Here is a 14,259-nt window from a genome sequence, read left to right on the forward strand (position 1 = left end):
CTCAGCCATAAACCAGATTAACTGCTAGGCTGGCTTCAGTCCCATCTTTTGAAAAGGACTCTGACTCTACACCAAAAATGTCAAGTTATTCTAACTAAGCACATGCTAGAAAGGTAAATAGTCACACCCTATAAAGATGGATGGAATTAAGATGTGCTAGCATTTTGGTACCCTGGTAGGACCAAATATCCTTCTGGATACTTTTTGGTTCCTTCCGAGGTTTGTGGCCATCTTTGAAAATGGCCATCATTCATATTTTCCATGTTGGCATTCACCTTGCACTGAGAAGAAAAATATAAAGCCTCTGAATTCCATGCATAAGTCATTATAGTGTGGGAGGCTACGGAAAGTGGAAAAAAGACTCAGACGCAGGCCAGAATGTTTCTGCTTTCTTGGGCAAATTTGGGTTGTAATAGGGTGGTTCTGTTTTAGATGCTTTCTTTTCTTTATTTTTATCCAGTGTAGAAGGAACAGGCTAACTTAAGAAATGCCAAGTGGTATTACTGTGCCATTCCTAAGCCCCATTTGTGTTTAGGTTGAACTTGAATTCTGGTTTCATTTCTTTCACTAAGGAGAAACACAGTTCTTTGAGCTCCTCAGAAACTTTGAGCTGAATCTGAAAAATCAATACACAGTATTTTTTTCTTCTAAGAGCATATGATAGTTGTAACTTATTCTACTCAGCCATGGCAAGTAGGTAAGTGCTTCTGTCATATTGAAGCGTGGTAGTTCAACAAATTCTGAGACAATCTAACAACACACACAGGGATTGTAAGTTAGTCAGATTCACTATAGTGTAACTCTGTCCTCATTTCTAATCTAGGCTTTCAGAGTATTTTAAAATTACTTTATGACCCTATGCTGCCTAAAATATTTCCTACTTATTATTATGGACAACATCATTATATTTTCAACACTATTCCACAGTCTGTGGCCTAAAGTATTTCATTTCCATCATCTTTCCTATGCACACTTCTTATTTAAATCCAGATTCTTTTAATTTCATAGTTAAATCTTCCACTTAAAGCCAGGGAAATTATTAATAAATAGAAGCATTGAGTTATTGGCACTGCATCTAAGCACACCAGCCCAATTTTCTAAATTATCTGAACTGACTAAACCCATGCTGTAAGATGGATTCTTTTTTAAAAGCCTGATTTTTCCTAAGGGAGTCTATCTCCAGTTGTTTTATTTAAAATTATCTTCAAAACCGGGGACCACTATTCCACACATTTCTGTTACATTTCTTTCCTAATCCTTTTCATGCAATTTTATTCAAAATGAGCTCAGCTGCTGAGGATTTGGATGGAGGGTCTGGAAAAGTGTAGGTCATTCTAGGGTGTTGATTTTATGAAGTAAATTTCCATGGGGATTTTTACTTACGCAATGCATGTGTTCAAGCATCACTGTGTCCATGTTCCTAGAGACTCTACACACTTCTAGTCATGCATATGTCCTAGAAAATCCTCATGAGGTGTTCAAAGCCACTTTCTGTGGTACTATTGCATATCATGTGTAGACAGGAAGTGATTTCTGTTGTTTGATAACATAAACGTAACATATAAGTTAACATAAACATCTCATATAAGTTAGAATTAAGCACCATTGAACATTATAGTATCTAAAAATGAGAAGTGGAGACATTCTAGTTTGAGAATCACTGACCAATCTGTCATGTTAAATCCTCACATTGTAGTTTACATTTACTTCTGAAATACACACACAGTTTGTAATTTGCTTTTCCAGTTAGAAGAAACTTTATTGATTATTGTCAGTTCTACATGATGCAAGAAGAAGAAGAAGAAGAGGAGGAGGAGGAGGAGGAGGAGGAGGAGGAGGAAGAAGAAGAAGAAGAAGAAGAAGAAGACGACGATGACGAAGATGACGACAATGATGGCATAAGGAAAGCCCCTGTGTGGCTGGAACAGTGTGTGGTAGTATCCAGTGGAGAGCAGTACAAAAACAATCACTATTAAAACCTCATTTACTATTTAAAGAATGGTAGATATTGTGCTAAACGTAGAGATAGAAATGCAGATATTATGTTCTGTCTTTCTGGTTGCACCTTTTAATTTTATGCAAGATATTCATATAAGCAAAAAATAGTAGCGTCATTGATGGATATGAATATTGTGAAGACTCTCACACCAGTTGGGAGCATCATCTTTCTGCTGTCCCTTTCCTTACCTCTCTTTTTTCTTTAATAGATTAGAGAGTGATGTCGGGTACGGTAGATGCACTAGATAAATCCTCACAGGATGAAATCTTTGGTTCATTTTCTGTCTCTACAAACATCTAAGCCCAAAGGTAAGCTTGATAGAATTTCCTGCTTGATGGAAGAAATCTTTCCTCTGCTTTCAGAGACTTACTATTCTAGGACACCCTTTGGGAAAGGTAATGGACACAGTGACAAATGCTGGAAAATTATTTGAGTCTTAAAATTCATTAGCAATTATTTTCATTTCAAAAATCACCGAGAAGTGATCATTCCTCAGGAGCACTTCATAAAAACTGGAGGGAATCTTTTCTTCAAATACTAGCAAAGTACATCATATGCATGTGTGAATGGTTCCTAGTAAAGTCCATTATTCTGTGTGCTATCTTTCTAAGATTTCTTTTTTTTTTAATTTTGAAGTGTGTGTGTGTGTGTGTGTGTGTGTGTGTGTGTGTGTGTGTGTGTGCATTTGACTGCTAGTATCCACAGAAGCCAGAAGAGTTAAATCTAACTGGAGCTACAGATAATTGTGAGTCACCTGATGTGGGTGCTAAGAATCAAAGGTGGGAACTCTGAGAGAGCTATACCTACTTTTAACTACTGAACTACCTCTCCACCCCTCTGGGTGCTAATTAAGAAAAACAGACAACCTTCTGGGACTAATGATGAAGTCTTTAGAGCAAAGAGAATCCTGGACAATACGGTAGAACAAGAGAATAAAAAATGAGTACTTTCAGAAGCATCACTGTGAAATTTCAGAATGTGGGTTACATAAATAAAATATCCTTAATGCTTTCAGAGAAACAGAAGATTGTATTAGAGGAATTCTGAATGAAGGTGGTGTCAGGTTTCTCAGAATGAACACTGGAAATAAGATGGCAAGCAAAGACGTCTTTAAAATCTTGGGTTGGAATTTATTTCTGCTTTAAATTATATTTTTAGAAGTGACTAGAGAGATAGACAAGGCAACAAGAAAGCCAAGGATTCAGTGGAAATGTCTGTGTAATAAAATTTCTATGATGGAAATTCATATAGTAAGTTTCTGTAAAAAATGACTCTAAGAAAAAACATCTTTAGAATGAAATGTACATGTGTACACTGAGATGAATTGTATAATGATGAGAGACAATTTAGATGGAAAATTATTAATAGCAAGAATTACAGAGAATATTAGAGGAACCAGTTATTATCTGTAGGAAAAACAGTTTTATCAGAAAGGAAATGCAATCATATATACTACATGGATAATCTGCATGTTGTGTACATAGTAAAAATAACACAAATAATCAATACTGACTCAAAAACTAAATACAATGGGAAATAATCATTTTTAAAGCATAGGGCTTTGTGAGGGGTGGAGTCAGAGATATTGGAGGAAATAGAGGAAGGTCCTTATTTTCTATAGTAAAAATTAAGGGATACTTTCTAAAATGGAAAATACATTATATTATAAATTTCTATTACTGTTTAGAAATGTGGCTGTAAATATCAGAAGAAATAAACAATCCAAACATAGAATATGATTTTATTTGGATATAGGAAAAAAATCTATTGCTGTAAAATCTTCCTAAAATGTGTACCTGTACATACATAAAAAGAGTTTAAATGGAATTATTCTATAATGGGATATGGGGATGGACAATATCTTTACTAGATACCACAGGTTTGCAAATAAAGAGCTCAGTAGCAGAAATGTGTTATCTTTTTTGGAGTTGTTGGCTGGTGGGTTCTCCTAGATCTCCAAATATTACAGGTTATTGCTACTGATTTTGGTTGCTCTCCAGAAGCTGATGGTAAGACTACATTGCTAAAGACACCACATAACTAGAATCATAGATCATGAAGAAATCAAGCTGTTATTGACGTGGAATCTTCATTCCTATTGTCTAACTTATATAGTGCTGAAAAAGTTATACATTTGACTAAAGGAGAAAAGACATCAATAGTCTTACCCTACTGTGTACCCAGTGAGCTATAATATAGTCCTGTCCTGGTTAGATATGCAACAGTGACATAAATATCGTGGGAGTAACCAACCACTTTCTGATTGGATTTCAGTGTCACTGTGCAAGATGAAACCCATCCTTAGTTCTGTTTCTGGGGCCTAGGTAGGTCATGGGCCTAGGGGAGAACCTAATACTATTATTCTGAGAAATGGACACAGTAATTAAACTGATTACTAATGATTTATCATTATTCTAAAATATTCTCAACACTAATCAGAGAAGAAATATTTTCTTTGACACTAGATTGTCATTGAGATAGCAAACACCAATTGATCTTGCTTCATAGAATAAAAGACTAAAGACCATGGAGTGCTCAGCCCTAAATGGGACATCTACATCCCATTCCTTCCTGACAAGGTTCAAAGATCATCAGAGAAGAAGAGATTGAATTACTGCAAGAGCCAGAAGTGGTAGACAACTGGTAAGGAAACAGTGTTTTTCGCAGCCAACAGACAAGTTGTACGTATAAATCGACAGCAGCCGTGACAGAATGCACTCCTGTGCAAGCTCCAGCCAGACACAGTGCCAGCATGGAGGGTGAAGGTGACATGGTAGTCACATCTGTAAACGGTCCATGCTCCCCACACTCTTAATCAAATTAGAATAAGTCAAGTAGACAACTGTTTAGACAAGACATAATTGCACTTTAAATCAGTCCTTCGAGTGCACACACTCATTAATGTCAAAGTTAAGTCTTTATCACAGCGAACTAGTGTGGAGAACAGAGATGGGTTTTCTTGATGAAAGTATTAAAGCAGGAATTATCCAGATTGTGACTTTTGTCACATCTGCCCATTGAAAAAAAATGAAGAGGAATGCCTTTCAGGACCAAACTGAAATAATTTAAGCAAAATGCTTATGTTCAGAGAAAACTAATAGCAGATAGGATTTTTTTTCTTAATTCTTTATGTGAGTACACAAACAACAGAAGTAACAACAATTCTAAGCAGAATTTCTAGGAGTCTCACAAGGCAGCCAACTTCCAGTAAAAGAATGAGTGCTTTCTTCATAGGTAGTCACATCACTGAATCCAAAGTTAGAGAAAGGTAGAATTGGGTTGTAGGAGAGAAAAAGTTTCAATATAGAATGCAGAGACTTATGTCCATATGATGTTGGGAAGGTGTCCTTACGTTAACAGCCGTTTATACCTTAATCTCTCACAGAACCATTTCCTACATACTTTACATAATTATTATTTTAAGATTTCTTTAATTGAAATGGAATGACATTGACTCCCCCTCCTTTACCCTCCGTCTAGCCCCTCTCTCAACTCCTTCCCATGTCCCATGGACTCTCAAGTTGATATCCTCTTATTACATTTGTGTGTGAACACAAATATATAAATACAACCCGCTGAGTCCATATTTGTTGTTTGTGTGTTCATGTTTTTAAGGTTCACCAATCAGCGTTGGACAACCTATAAGGGGATTCATCTCTGGGAGAGTTTAACTCTCTGATTCCAGCTGTCAACACCATCCCAGAAAACCTCAACTGGACACAGTGCAGAGATCAACAGACCATGTGGAGCGTAGCCCCAACAGATACATCTACACTATAGCTCCTCCATCTATGGCTCAGGGAACATTGTTGAAGAGGGGCTGGAAAGATTGTAGGACTCAGGATACCTGAAGTCTGCTGTGAAACAGTCTTTCCTAGAAATGGCTGCATAAACAAGACTGGAACAACACTAATATCAATGGGTGTGTAACCAAGAAGGGGGGAAATGTCATGGGGTCACCCCCATGACAAAGAACTTCAACCCACTTACTGTCACATACCTTAATGCAGAATGGATTCATTATGCCTCATTAGCCGTTAGTAAGAAACATAAACTCTTGTTAAGAATCTTTATTGGTAAATTGCTCCATAAAGCTAAAAATACAATGTATGAGATGGCTTCCGTGTCTCCATGTCTGGAGAGCTTCAAAAACATAACTTTAGTAAACTATAAAATGAGCCACCTAAGACAGGAGATTAAATAACCCATCACTGTTTCCAAGAGATTCTTCATCATAGCTGTTAATTTTGGGGTTTTTGGAAGGAAAACAAAGTAAGCACCCAAATTAAAACTAGTACCTTATTTAATGCATGCTTTGGCGCTTCTCCTGGATTTGGAAAGCCTTTTCACATCCTTTGCTCTCAGAATAGACTTACTCCAGGAACTAGGAAAATTTCAAAATTAACCCTTTCAATCGACTAGAAGGCCACCCATTGGAAAAGAACAGGGTGTTGCAAAATGGCAAGCTATTATTTTTGAAATGCCCTGTTTTTACCTTCAGGCTCCTGAGCAGGGTCTAATTTCCTTGCAGGGAGGAGTTGAGACCTGGTAACATTTATCTCATACCCACTTTAGAGCTCAGGGAGGCCAGTTTTGCAAACCCTCCTAACATTTTTCGTAAGCATCCCACACGTAATCTGAAGAAATCTTGGAACGTTTCATGATATTTTCCCTGCTATCATGAAGACAGTTTTGGGAGCATGCAGCTTCTAAAAGATCCCAGAATTAACAGTCACAAGGGACAATATGCCTTGTGGAAGCAGTACTTCCCAGATACCTGCATTTTGGTGGCTTTCCATGCATTTCCCTTCCTATGTAAATACTTAGAAGCATGCTGTGCCTTAGTTGAATTTTGAAAATGAACTTAATGGATGGTAACTTTACATGAACCCTTTTTCTAGAACAGTGGTTCTCAGCCTGTAGGCTGTGACACCTTTATATCAGATATATATATTTTAAAGGTTTATTTATTATGTATACAGTATTCTATCTGCATATATTTCTATACCCCAGAAAAGGGAACCAGATCTCATTATAGATGGTTGTGAGCCACCATCTGGGTTCTGGGAATTGAACTCAGGACCTCTGGAAGAGCTGCCAGTGCTCTTAACCTCTGAGATATCTCTCCAGCCCTATATCAGATATTTTTACATTATGATACATAACAGTAGCAAAATTACAGTTATGAAGTGTCAAAGAAATAATTTTATGTTTGGGGGTCACCACAACAGGAAGGACTGTATTAAAGGGTTGCAGCATTAGGAAGGTTGAGAAGCACTGTTCTAGGATGTCTCATATCAGTGACCTTACTCTGAACTTGTTTCAGATGGAATTTTTCATATAATAAGGAAGAGTTTAGAGTTAAGCTTGATGATTGCAACTTGTCCCTCCTCACCTTTGACTAGTATTCACCAGCAACATGTAGTTTTGTCTCTTTATAAAAAGATATTTCTGTCCAAGGGACATGGGCTATAATGCTTTATCATCATCATAGTGTGATGTGGCTTTGCTTCAAGTGGCCACTTTATTTTTAGCTTGGTTATCATTTCTAGGAAGTCTCTTGCAGTAGAAATAGCCACAACTCAGTGTATAAGAGATATGGTACACACAGCACCACAGACACAGACACCTGCTTAGATTACCAGGTGAGCCCAGGAAACTGAACCTTTAGCTGTTCCTTAGGCACAACCTTCGCTGAACTCAAGAAGAAATTCATGGGAGTCAGTCTCTCCCTGTCTGCTCAGTATCCTGTCAGGGGCCAGCACTTTAGATTTCAGCTTCTGCCCACTGTATGTAATATGTATAATTTCATCTCAGTTATCTATCTATGGATACACATTTGAGCCAGGTTTTGTCAGTGGATGGTTTTCTAGATATCGATGTAATATTATAGACATTAGAAACTTCTGATGATAAGGAGAATAGTAGCTATAAAAAAAGGTTTCATTTATCAGACACATAAAATGGACCAGGTACTCTACTTAGTGTGTTATATTTGTAATAATACAAATACCCTATAAAATTACTGTCATCGCTCAATTTTATAAAGAGAAACACCGAGAGAACTAAGTATATAGCTAAATGTTTAGTAACACTTCAATAGGCAGATCTCCCTCTCTCCCTCCCTCCCTCCCTCTCTCCTTGTATATGTATTTGTAGGCAAGATATCTGTTAAAGCACATTTTCCCCTGGAGATTTTAGTTGTTTCTTAAATCATTTGAACCTTGGTTTCTCCACATCTACAATGAGAGTCATGAAAAACTGATAAGAAAATAATAATGAGTTAGTATGATTTAGAAGAATAAGTAGAGCACTTAATTGAAAGCACATTTCAGGCACCCATTAGATGCAAAGTGATGCTGATGTGGGGAGAGGAGGAGGAGAAGCCAGAGATGATTTCATGAGGATTCCTCCAGCTGCAGAATTGTAGCTGAGTATGAACTGGAATTACCCCCTTTCCAGCTCATGTTATTTCAGTTTGGCTGCGTTAGATCAAAATGTGCATCACGATGATTCGAACCAAGGAGCCTCAAGTAGCAGAGATGAATTCAGAGTCAGTGTTCTGAATCCTTTATGATCCTTTCAGTATCCTGTCCTGTGTGAACTGGAAAAGCCACTAGCTCCCCTCATGCTGGCCTCATATAAGCTTTCATTTCAAACTATTTCTGGAAGCTCGTACTTCTGGATCTTAATGAATTGTAATGTCATTTTGTAAGAGTGTTGTTAACCTCTGGCCTCAGCTTCTGATGACTTCTGCCAACCACTTATTTTTCTTCCCCTTTAACAAGTATTACTCTGTCATTTCAGGATGTCCAGGGAATAGGGTAAAAGTCCAGCTCTCACACATTAACATTCTGCAACCCTGTTTTCCTCCTCTCTCCCCTTTGTTCCCGATCCATTCCACAATTCACTGACAAACAGGTATTGACAATCCTTAGTGAGTTAGAGATATTTTTAGTTGGTCTCGGATCTTCCCCTTTTTTGCCCCTCCAATTAGTTGTTCCAATTTCTCTTTGATTTACCTGGATTGCTCTGCTAAAACACTTTGAGATTTCATATAATAGAATCGCTTGAAACATGCAACCAATTGTTGCTGTCATTTCTACTCATTCATCTCAGCTAATGGGAAACTTCTTATGATGATATCTGTATGCTGTACTCCTATTTAAAATTTTGCTTCTGCATTTGCTTCCCTGCCAATTCTTTTCAGGGTCGTGTATAAACTTTTCAAGGTCATGTATATAAGTTCCTTTTTATCTATTGAGTAAAGCCAACCTCCTTCAAGTCAAATTTCAATGTCTATAGTTTGTCTTCATTTTGTAAAAACTTCTTTGGAAACTAAGCCCATGTCCTTCTCAAACCTCTTACGCTGACAGGCAGTTTAAAGCCAGAGAAGATCCATAGTACCATAGTACCATAATACCTCAAAGCTGATCAAGAGGGCTATTTCTCTGTAAGTTTATTTGGTTTAGATTTTTTGCTTCAAGGAACTACTCCCAAGTATTGCAGTTGATATATTTTTTTCCTATTTAGTTTTTCCCCAAAATCATAAACTTAACTATGCAATGCAGCTAGACATGGAGGAGAATAAGGAAAATATGGAACCCAAAGAGCTTCAGTGAGAGCAGAGATTGCATGGTATTGCAAGCAGATGGGGTGGGGCACTCTCCTGAGCTACAGAAGGAATGGTCTGGTGGGTAAAGATGCCTGCAAGTCAAAAGAGTTAGAGTTGTCCACAGTCAGAAACGGTGATCTTTATGCTTTAAAAAAAATCCTATGAGTCAACCACGGGTCATTTATTACCCAGAATCACCCCCTATATTAAAATCATTGTAAGAAGAGTTTTCTCATTGCAAGACAATACCATTTTACACTTTCTAAGAAGAAACCAATAAAAAACAGAAGATGTCTCAGAAATGACCCATTTCAGACCAATTTTAAGCTCATGAATCCACTTATCAGTAAATAAGATTAAGCTTACCCTAGGAACTGGTAAGCAAGGTGTATGGTATGGAATGGTTTGCAAAGGGCTAAGGAAGTCTGCTTTCTATAAATGAGAATGCCCTTCAGAACACAGAAGTAATCAATATTCTCTGTTCATTAGACTCCTACGATTCTGCAGCGAGGTACCCAGGTTATTGTAATGCACTGTGATGGCTGTGGGGGAGAGTTTTTAGCATTGTAGGTGTTAATATTAGCAAACTCCTAAACTAAAAGCAAAACAGCCCATGACAAATATTTTAAGGCAGTGGTTCTCAACCTGTGGGTTGCAACGCCTTTGGGGGTTCAAACTGCCTTTTCACAGGGATTGCATATCAAATATCCTGTGTATCACATCTTTATATTTAACATAACTATTTAATATATTTACATTACAATTCATAACAGCAGCTAAAGTAAAGTTATGAAGTAGCAATGAAATAATTTTATGATTGGGGTCACCACAACATGAGGAATTGTATTAAAGGGTCACAGCATTAGGAAGATTGAGAACCCCTGACCTAAGGTAAAGATACCCGTTAGAAACAGAACATTTTAGTTTTATGGGAAAAGCTTTCTCTGGGAAAGCACACTGCTACAGCACATATATGTTGTCAGAAAGGATATATGATGCAGACATAGCCAACCCCCTCATTTGATGCTGCTCTGGTCAGCCCTTACATAATGTAAAAGAGGTGCAGAGTATGCCACTAGAGCAATGGTTCTCAACCTGTGGGTCACGACCCCTCTGGGTTGCACATTAGGTATTTACATTACAGTGCATAATAGTAGCAAAATTACAGTTGTGAAGTAGCCACAAAAATAATTTTATGGTTGAGGGGGTCACCAAAACATGAACTGTATTAAAGGGTTGCAGCATTAGGAAGGCTGAGGACCTTTTATTGAAACCTTAGAATAGATATAGGGAAAAAAAGATTGAAAACAAATTGTAGAATGCACACTTACATTTTCTTATGGACATATAGACTACTGGTACTTAGACTTGGAAATAAGCTGTAGCAATATTTAACTGTGATAATAGAAAAATTCATGGGAGTCTTGAGACAATTATAATGAAGGAAGGATTGTAAAATTACTTCTGGAAGTCATTGGTGGGGATAACTTTTTATTATGCTCTTTGAATATAAGAATATGAAATGAGCAAGTTCCTCATTAGGTAATTTTCTTGAAAGAAACACTAGCCCTAAATGAGTACTATTGTAGCATATGGATTGGCTTGCTTAGTGTAAGAATAAGATTTAACAAAATAGTCATAAAGCACGTAACTACTTTAAAGTCTGAGATGAAAATATAATAAATCCTTTTAAGAAATCTTAGGCATTGAGAAATGGTGTTAATTGGTGAATTTGAATTTTTGGAGAAGAAGAATTCCAATTTCCTTTCTGAAAAGTAACCTCTGGTTAGATGGACAAGATCATACTTTACTATGCAGAGTTATTACTTTGAGAACAAGGTATAAAGAGCATAACACATAAGGCAGAAGACTGTAATTCCCTGTCATCTCCTCTACTAGTCAGCAGTGTGACTTTGGACAGGACATTTTTTGAGTGTTATTCCTCAGAGTCCTTGTTGGCAACCTCTGACAACACTAGAGATGATGATATTTAATTCCCTTTCTTTCCCTGTCATTCTATCCAGTTATTTTATTAAATAATTTACATATGCCAAAATTCCTTTTTCTTGTTGGTGCTGCAAATTGATCCCAGGTCCTTGCACATGGTAGACAACTGCTCTACCACTGATCTATACTCCTAAAGCCCTAGAATTTCGTTTTCAACATATTAAAATGTGTTTTCCTCATATTTTGAAAGCCTTAACAAAGCTTAAATTGTTAGTGACCATCTCAAAGCATAAATATAAATCACTCTAGCCTAGAAATTAAGAATTAAGTTAGCTAACACAGCAAATGGTCATCTTGTACTTTATAAAAGTTTATGATTAAAACCCTTATTGATTTCTTATGATCCAACTGTCAAAACTGCTCCCCATTTTCCACTTAGTACACTTTGTGTTTGTTTCAGAGATTTGGAGATAAGTATAAACATTTGTTCTCTTTGCATACTGTTGTTCCATACAAGTTTTCAAAAAATTTTCCTTCTAAATATTCAGAAATATAACATCTTATTTATTATTATAACTCAAGGTTATTTCAATCTTTGCTACATTTATTTACTCATGGATCACACGTTGAACCATTAAGACAATTTAGAAGCTTGAAAGTGTGGTGATAATGACTTCATGATGACATAAAGGACGAATGTATGGTCAGTTAAGTTTTCACATGACTGACATATTACACACTGACATTCAAATGGCTTCAGTTCCACAGAGTGTACTGATAGAACCTAAGATCTGAGCAGTGAATTCAAGTTTAATACAAACAAAACCCAATTTTGACATTTAAATTCCCAAACTGAAACTAAATATGTAAAGACAGAAATAACTGGTAAATTTGTATATCTTTACATCTCTTAAAAAACAATCTAAGGTGTACATTAGCAATTGGATATGTAATTGAAACTAGTCTGGAGCAATATTAAACAATTTGATCTTCACAGTTTTCAAGAAGGCTCAGAATATTCTTTGAAGGCTCATTATGGAAAAAAAAAAAAAAGCACTATCATGTTATGTGCTCTTTTTGTTGGGAAAACAGAGTGTAGGAAGGATTCCCCACAGTTTCACACTTCAACGTGAGAAGATTCATTGGCCTCAAGCTATGCTATGTATCTGCAGCACAGAAGGTTATAGATGGATTGGTCACTAAGTTAAGAATAAAAAGAAATCAAAACAAAACATTTCTATATGGGGAAAGAGACTCAAGCTATGAGAAGCATATTTTAGAAATGACATTTTGCTAAAAAGATTTGACTCACAGCTTTCTCCTGACTAAACATTTTCCCCTTCTGCTCGGCTCTGAAAGCAGTCAACAGCTGGCTGAAGATTCCCACTCTGCCTCCCAGATGACAGTCTCAGCCTCTTACCTGGACCAAGAGTTTCTGTGCTGCCAAGGCATGATGCTGTTTCAGCCAGGGTAAGAGAGGAGTCCGTCCTGTTAGCGTCCACAGAATCTAAGTTCACATTTCGTGGCTGAGGTCACTGCTCTATTCTGAGCAGTTCTCCTTACGCAGTGTGTGAGTCTAACAAAAACACCCTCTGCAGCTGGAGGGAGCCTCCGCTAAAGCCAGATCCTGTCAAGGCGTTCCTAGTGACTTCTGTCTTCTAAATGCAGACTGATGTTTTGCGAGAGGGGCCTCCACAACCAGGCCCAGATTGCCTGCAAAGTATTTCCTGCCTCTGAGAAGTTTGCATGTGAGGAAGCCTGCACGAAGCTGAGGGGAGGGGCAAAAAGAGCCGCCTGGGCGTTGAAGCTCTGATTTTACACAGGACTGAAGTGAGTTTGTCAAAGCTCTTGAGATGATTAGCTAGCGTCAGAAAGTCCTAGAGTCCTTCCTATCCCACAGGGCTCATGGAAAACAAGGCAGAAAGCAAACGCGGCTCTCCCCTCCACAGCTTTTCCACTTTGCTAACTGGAGATCAGAGCACTTCTGCTAACTCTCATTTCAAATTTTTTTTTTTTTTAAGACAGATGAATTCAGAGTTTTTTAATACCGTAATTCTTCTAAAGTTTAGAACCTTAAAAAAAATCACTTAAAATTTACACCCTGGACTTGAGAAAAATCCGTAAGTAAAATTCCAAGAACCTGGGAGGCAGAACGTGTTCTTCCTCTCTTCCATCCCCAGAAATCTTCACAGAACACAGTGGTTTGTGTTTCAGCACGTGTAGCCTTACCTACAGTTGGGATCCTCCAGTTACAGACAGCCACGGCTGGAAAGGCAGAAGGCAGACTCCATCTTGATCATGTTAGAGTTGTGCTGACATTAAACACTTGCAATGCTTCCTCCTGCATGGCCGAGTCCCTCAATCCCGTCTCTAAAGTGGCTAGCAGAGTGTGCAGCCTTCCCCAGACACACAGTTTGTGAACTCTCATCTGTTTATCTTTTCTGCTTTTGTGCCTCCACTGAATGACTTCCTCCTAGCTGCTCCACGCTGGGAGCTTGGACTACCATTTGGTTTTGATTAAAACCAGACAGCCAACTCTGGAGAATTTAGGGAATAAGCTAATGGAAACTGCGAGTATGGCTTTAATTAGTACATCAATTAATAATAGATGTTAGCTTGTCTTATAGTAAGATGTCACAAACATAGATCTCAAATCATTTCTGGAAAGAATTCATACCGAGTCACTTTTATGATCTAG

At 37.5% G+C, this 14,259-nt stretch overlaps 1 protein-coding gene across 1 annotated transcript in view; it reads right to left on the minus strand.

Moving 5' to 3' along the window:
- The window catches only part of Dlc1 (DLC1 Rho GTPase activating protein), a 380,425-nt gene extending 366,993 nt beyond the window's left edge, over window positions 1-13,432 (minus strand). The window contains exon 1 of the mRNA XM_059244374.1: window positions 12,982-13,432. The gene's annotated coding sequence lies outside the window, so the exon portion shown is untranslated. The remainder of the gene's footprint in view (window positions 1-12,981) is intronic.
- Between the last annotated feature and the right edge of the window lie 827 nt (window positions 13,433-14,259).

This window comes from Peromyscus eremicus, chromosome 17 (assembly GCF_949786415.1).
Source record: "Peromyscus eremicus chromosome 17, PerEre_H2_v1, whole genome shotgun sequence".
In the NCBI taxonomy this organism is placed as follows: domain Eukaryota; kingdom Metazoa; phylum Chordata; class Mammalia; order Rodentia; family Cricetidae; genus Peromyscus; species Peromyscus eremicus.